The sequence below is a fragment of the Eurytemora carolleeae genome, unplaced genomic scaffold (assembly GCF_000591075.1).
Source record: "Eurytemora carolleeae unplaced genomic scaffold, Eaff_2.0 scaffold454, whole genome shotgun sequence".
Classification (NCBI taxonomy): domain Eukaryota; kingdom Metazoa; phylum Arthropoda; class Copepoda; order Calanoida; family Temoridae; genus Eurytemora; species Eurytemora carolleeae.
The window spans coordinates 20113-27765 of NW_019396451.1; the positions used below are offsets into that span (position 1 = coordinate 20113).

Here is a 7653-nt window from a genome sequence, read left to right on the forward strand (position 1 = left end):
ATACGTTTGTCGATAATATTCAAATCTTTGTTGCATTTGTCTGCAATATTTCTCAGATTTTTTGCAGTTACTGACCTTTGATCAAATTTTAAAAGATTTATCAAAAGTCTGATACAAATTTTTGACGAATTTTCTAATGAAGAAATGAATGAAACAAATCTACTGCAGAACATGGTCATTAAATGAGATGACTGTGACAATGGTTCGATAAAATATCTATGACAAGTGTTTGGTAATTTAAACACAATTCTAACTGCAGTGTTCCAAGACGAATAAATTCTGAACACATCATTCGAAAATAAATTCCATATGATATATGATATGATATAGATAAATAGATTGAAAGATGAATAGATCAATATATAAATATATAGATAAAAAAGAAAGATGTAGATTATAGAAATATGGTTCGATAAATAGATAGATAAATATATAGATATATAGTTAAATAGATAGATAGATAGATAGATAGATAAAAAATAGATAGATAGTTAGATAGATAGATAGATAGATATATATATAGATAGATAAATAGATAGATAGATAGTTAGATAGATAGATATACTTGTGTTTAATTTTTACGGTTGACTAATAAGCCTACACAATAACACACAAATTATCTAGAAAATAGAACAGAGGCCGAATTTAAAGAATTTGAGCCGCGGCTCAAATAATGTTGGTTCCACTTTGAATTGTATTTAATGTTCAAGATTTAACCGGCGCTCAATTGAAACCGGTTTTTGGCGGATTTGAGACGCGGCTCGATTTCATTAAATTCGGACTCAGAGATCCAGAGAACTATAGTAATTCATTTTCTAAACTAGATCGACTTAAAAGCGTCGGAACCCCTTGGACTCACAAACACTTTTTATAGCCCAATATATGTAAATTCAAAATTACAATACACGTGTTTCAAGCTTTAGTTTTAGTGATTTACAAAATGCTTATAGATCTTTGAGTGAAAGCAGATACATTTTGGAGAACTATGATTGGGCGGACACAGCTGAAACCTCGGTAAAGTCTGTGACATTTTTATTTATCACGTGGATTTAACGGTTCTGTCAATATTTCAGAAAGCTGTGACTTTCGATCACAATTTGACCCCTCATACATAATTTTGAATGAAAAAGTATAAAATAAACAAATCTGTAAGTTTAAAGATTTTTGAAATATAGATGAAAATACGTTTGATTACGAATAAAAGAAACCGAATGCTTCTCTCTCTGGTTAGTTTGGGGTGATATGAATTCAAATGTACAACAAATAACTAGAAATAACCAGTAATAACTTATCCATTGCCTAACTGTGAGTTTTCTTCCTCAACTAACTAGAAACAACCAGAAAAGATATTATAAATATTTGAAAATAAATACTTAGATAGAGGTCTTAATAAAATTGAACTAAAGAAAGTATAAAACTAGAAGTTCTGATCTAATACCGCAAAAAGTTAATATTTCTAGAATCTTTTTTAGACTCATATTTTATATATAAACGCGAATTAGCGCAAGTCCATTAAAGGAGAATGTAAAAATTATGCGACCTCACTGAAACGACTTTATGACCTCGTACCGCTTATAGTTTTGGTTTTACCCAAATGAATGAGGCTAAGATGTATTAGGTTACCTACTAGAAAACCAAAACATTGTTTTTGGTCTCCGTTGAGGTCTCCAATAAGAGAACTCTGATTAAAAACATAAAAGATTACAAACTAATTTAAAATTTCCTTCAGGTTAACGTGATTCATTCCTCATTTTACTTTTATTTCTTATAACAAATTTACCCTTTTTATGGAACAAGTTAAAAACTAATATACATCTCTATGTCTATGTCGAATGGGTCCATTTAGTGGTATGGACTGCAAATTGTGTTGAGACATAACTAGTTTTGTTTTTTACAAACATTTAAGGTTTTTGGCTCTTTTAGATGATCCAAAAAAGTCTAAGAATTTCTACAAATTTTAAATTTGTTTATTCTTAACATTTGTTTTTCATCCACTATGCCAAAGGAATTGAGTCTTTGTCACAAACTTAAATTTTTAATCCTTAATTCTTTGCAACCTGCTAGTGATTATTTGATCCAACAGAGTTCATATTACTTTAATATTTAGGGTCTACAACAATTGGTTGCAAAGATGTAGGCGTTAAAAATCAGAGATTGGGGCCAAAAAATCAATTCCTTTTGACCAAAACCTAGGTCCACGCAATGTTCCATAAGCGCACCAGCCCCAGAAGGTATTTTATAGATAAGTTTAAAAGATTTAAACCATTTAAATGAAAATAGTTTTGAAACATAAAAAATTGACGAAATCATGTTATTGTAAACAAACTCTTAAACAAACATAAAAGTGTGAAATCCACAGAATTTAAATCCATAATTTGGCGGATTACAAGAGCTGAAATGAAACTTGACTGTTTTATGATTATTATTCTTGCATCAGCATTGTTTTTCATGTATATTGTGGTGCAACAGTAGATGTCTGCAAAATACAGGGTGTTACAATATCATGCCAATTAAACGACGACTTCTATATTGTCTTTGTTCCATGCTTATTATTTCGTAGTCAAACATTCAACACCACAAACTACTAGTCTCGGGATTTCCAAAACGTGGTCTACCATTTTTACCTTCATAATTCATGGAGATATTATGAAATTTGTTCAGATTCGAGTTTATATAAAAAAAACAATAAAACTGTCTAAATGTTAAATAACTCTGTCAATTTTAAAAAACAAAGAAGTGTAGACCACATTTAGGAAAGCTCATTAGACTTATAGCACTTTATGTCATTTATCAATTATCGCAAATTGAAGACTATATTCATGACGTCTCTCAATTCTCATGTTTATTGGGACACATATATTAATGTTTACTTTTACAAGACTGAGATTGGAATTTTTGAATAGACTCGTAAAAAAAATATTTATTTTTTTTGGTCAAATTTTGGGGTTTCCAGATCAAAATCAAGTAAATTTTCAAAAATGCTAATTCATTTGATAATTTGACAAGATGAAATTAAAAGTTTTTTTTGATATTACTTAAATTCTTCACACAATAGGAAGAAACTGAAGAAAACTTCAAAATTGTTGTTCTTAAAAACGGCTTAATTTTTTGTCATGACAGAATGATGAAAAATTCAAAGCAAGAAAAATTAACTTAACAATGTGTGAACAAGGGGGATGATAGTTTCCTACCTGTGTGCTCAGTTAGCTGTATTGTACACTTACAACTGTTTACTTATATACTATAGATTAGGCTAGAATCAAAGATAATATATATATAGATATGCAGGCAGGTATAAATTTTGAGGTCTTGAGAAAAGGTGAAAACAGCACCATCTCTGTCGTACGCATGGCATTTTATCCTCTGGATTGTTGCTGATTTATCACTTTGTTTATGCGTGATAACACTAAATGCGTGCTATAGTATCAACAATGTATACTGCATATTGTACTTAATGAAACAAATTAATCAATGCAAATAAAACTGAGGTAGGAATTTGACTAGACAAAGTTTAAATGTGCAAGTTGTACTGAATGGCATACGTAAATTAACGCAATTTAAATAAAAATTATGACTAAAAGGTACATCGAATCTAGGACAAAGTCCTAATGGCGGACAGGATCCGGTCGAACAATACGTCCCATTCAACACTACTATGGTCGGTTGCTCCTGGCTCTTCATGGCTCAAAACTGGCTCATCACCCCCTAAACCCCAAAAACTCAAAAAAACTCCATTACTTTCCTAAAATGATCATCCTAGGTTTGGTGCGATCAAAACTTCAATTTGATTGGTATATAAAAAAGAAATGAGCCAGCCCCAGTCCATTATCCCCTTTGATAGCCTTAGTTTAATTTTTTTAAATAATTCAAATTTGCCATGAAATTAACCAAATAAGTAAACCGTCCCTTTAAACTTCTATTTTTTAAACTTTCCAAATTCATAGAAAATTCTGCAAACAAATGCAGGAAGGAACTGTTAATCTTTTATCTCAGAGGTTCAAAAATTAGTTGCCTGCTACAAGCAATTTAGGAAGGAGGTTTTTACCTGCCTGCATATCTATATATATATTATCTTTGGCTAGAATCAACTTATAATCAACAAATATACAGTACGCTCTCGGTATATACATGGCCTTCACAATTAGTAAAGGATTAGCGTACATCATCACTCTATACACTATAACCTCGTTGTGTGTGACCCTTTAATGTTGTAATTCAAACTTTTCAATATTTGCAAGCAAGCATTTTCTTTTATCAAACAATCAAAAAATGACAAAAATGTTGCAGAATTTACCTTTTTTTTGCCAAAATTGTTAAATTGAATTATTGTTTTACTTTCTACTGAATTCTGCTATTTCTGTCGAAACATGTCGACTCCGACTGTCGAAACATGTCGAAACGTCGAAACATGTCGACTCCGACTGTCGAAACATGTCGACTCCGACTGTCGAGGCTCCATAAATAACCTAAGCGTTTATTGGACACAAATTCAAAAAGCATGCAAAGCATAATAAATATAAAAAGATTTTAAAAACAAATATCCTGAACATTTTAGTTTGATAACAATATAAAGTGTGATAATCAAAAATTTACAATTCAAAATTGTATTATAGTATAATATTAACAAAAGGAATGTATTTACAATTATACTATTTGTATTTGAGCTTTAAACAAGTTTTAAGTGCGTCTTGAATTGTCCAAACTTGAAGTTAAAAGCTAAATTGAATTTTAAAAGGACTGTAAGCGTAATTTCAAGTAACCCTCCATCCAAAGATTACAATGCCCGATTCACAACGATACCCTTGAAACCTTTATCTGATCAATATCGTGGAAGATATATTTTCCAGGTTTAAGCGTTTACAGATTAGCAATTCATGTATGTTTTCCTGTAGTAGAAATGCGCAAGTCACTTTGTAGAGGAACCACAATCTTAAACAATATTATGAACATTAATATCCAATTTATACTTAATCAGACAAAGGCACCGTACTGAGAATCTGACAATCTTTGCATGGAGGGTCACTTGAAACTAAGCTTACAGTCCCTTTATAGCAATATTATTTTATCAGCTTTTGTAAAGACTGTTTTTACAGCAGCAGTAAATAATAATATTTATATTTTATTAGTCTGGCACAACATTACAACTTTAACAAATATATAGACTTTTCTTCTGTTTATTTGTTAAACAATTCAATGGAAATTCTAAGTTGAGAGAAATGACTCTAATAGAGAAAACTCAGTTTCCAGGCAAAGCATGGTTCCCATACCAGTGCAGAGTAAAATATGTACATTTATTATTCTATATTATTATAACTGAACTCAATAAAACAATTTTACTTAATCACAGATATTTAGTATTTGCTTTAATGACATAAAAATTCTTTAAATGCAACATGCAGAAAACAAAATTATTTGCCTCAAACTACAAAATCTAATCTCTTTATTTTGAAACCTGAAATATTTCAAATTTTTACTTTGATCAAACTTTGAAATATTCATAGTTTGAAATATCAAAGGTTTATGACATCACGTTGCGAATTACAAGAAAGACGATATTATTTGGATTTCTTTCTTAAAATTTTCATGAAAATATAATCTTTGAACTTCATACAGTTAAACCCTAAATGAACAATACATCGAAAGAATTTATCAAATGTCGTCTTGACATTTTTTTTAATGTTTTTTATACTATTTTACGTAAATCTCAGTATTTGTGAAAACAAATAAATAGCTATGAATATGCGGGAACAGTTTTGAAGAGCTCCATATAATCATTTAATTAAAAAACTAAATATCTGCAACATTCCATTATCAGAAAGTTAAGAATACGACATTTGATGAATTCTTTCGATGTATGGCTGATTTAGAGTTTAATACATGTACCTCCTTATTAATGATGCAATGCACGAAAACTGGTAAAATTTCTAAATGTTTACATTTACACCAAGGGTTACCCTCCAAAATGAGATGAATTGGTTGATTGTGCTAATTGCTATTGTAGATAAAAAACGAAATAAAAAGAAATCACAAATTTTGATACAGAGTTTTCATCTTGTTTAATATTACGATTTCAATAAAAATTTGTCTGTTTAGTCAGTTTTCTTCTCAGCTTCACATTTCTCAGACTGAAGAAGTGACTGAATGTCGTCTTTTGTTGGATTTTGATAGATTGTTCCTTTCTCGAGGGTTTTTAAGTGCTCAACCAGGGATTCCTCACTCTCAAGTTTAGCCTGCAACATTTACAACACCTTGAACCCTTGACATGCTTGAAGGGGAGGGGGNTTCTTCTTCTTCTTCTTCTTCTTCAGGCACTAAATAATAACATTTGTTTTGTTGTTTGTATGAAATGATTGTCATTTGGAAATTAGTCACCTTTTCAGTTGGTTCTTCTTCTTCTTCTTCTTCTTCTTCTTCTTCTTCTTCTTCTTCTTCTTCTTCTTCTTCTTCTTCTTCTTCTTCTTCTTCTTCTGCTTCTTCCTTCTTCTCTCCAGCTTCTGATATTTCATCTGATTCTCCATCCCCATCCATCTTATTCTTTGAAAATAATTTGGCTAAAGGATTTGAGTCTTTGCAACAAACTCAAATTTGCCATCCCCAATATTTATCGAACCTGATGGTGTACATCTTAAATATTTCGAACTTAGATTATAAGCTCTAGAAGAATGAATAGTTTGAAATATCAAAGGTCTACAACATTTGGTTGCAAAGATATAGAAATTAGAAAATTAGAGTTTGTGGTAAAGACTCAATTCCTTTGCAGAATAAAACACAGGTGAAAACTTATTTTCCAAAAGGTAGTTGCGCATCTGGACGTTTTACAAAAACGTATTCAACGTGTTTATACAGTTTAAGTAACACAGAACTTCAGAGACATCAAAAGAATTTATAAATTGCCATTTTGACAATTTTACAATGGTTTTTTTATTATTATATCTAAGACTCAATAATTGTAAAAATAAATAAACAGCCATGAAATATGCGGGAATGGGAACAATTTAAAAGACACCAATATAATTAATAAAAAAAATCTGCAGACGACATTTTCTAAATTCTAAGTTCTGGGTTTAACTGTATCAAAACTAGCTGAACAGATGTTTTTAAAAACGTCTACTTTATGCTTGACTCCAAATCATTCAGAAATAAAAAAATGTCCAGCAATTGCAGAAACATCTATATTCAAAATGTTGAAAATTAGATTTTAGAAATGATTTAGCAGTTAAATCAGTCTTTAAAATATAGTGTTTACAATCAGTGATTTATTTTGTAAGTTATAAAAGTGAGTTTTGTTCTGAATTGTGGATTATACTGAAAAACGGGAACGTGGGTTTTGTCTCCAAAACACGACAAAGTTTCATATACAGGATATGTTCGAAAATGGAGAGCCTGGAATTGTCTTGAAAACGGTCAAATGTTTTAATATAAAAAAACTCTTATTATGAATTTGAGTTCAGAAAATAGTTTTAAATTGGGATTTTTTTCCGTTGTCCTGCTTGATAAAACCCAGTCTTTCAATTTGTGCTCAATGCTAACACGCAGTTTTAAAAATGGGCCTCATGTTAGTTTTGGAATGAATGTCCCCAGTAATTATCAGTTGGATTTTTGTCGACTTATTTTAACTTTTCATCATGTTGCCATAAATCAAACTTTTTTATT

At 30.4% G+C, this 7653-nt stretch overlaps 1 long non-coding RNA gene across 1 annotated transcript; it reads right to left on the minus strand.

Moving 5' to 3' along the window:
- Positions 1 to 6031: 6031 nt before the first annotated feature.
- LOC111703536 (uncharacterized) lies at positions 6032 to 6414 on the minus strand. Its single transcript, XR_002765626.1, has 2 exons — positions 6373 to 6414; positions 6032 to 6230 (listed from the first exon to the last, which is right to left on the minus strand). It is a non-coding gene; the product is annotated as an uncharacterized LOC111703536 (long non-coding RNA).
- Positions 6415 to 7653: the final 1239 nt, after the last annotated feature.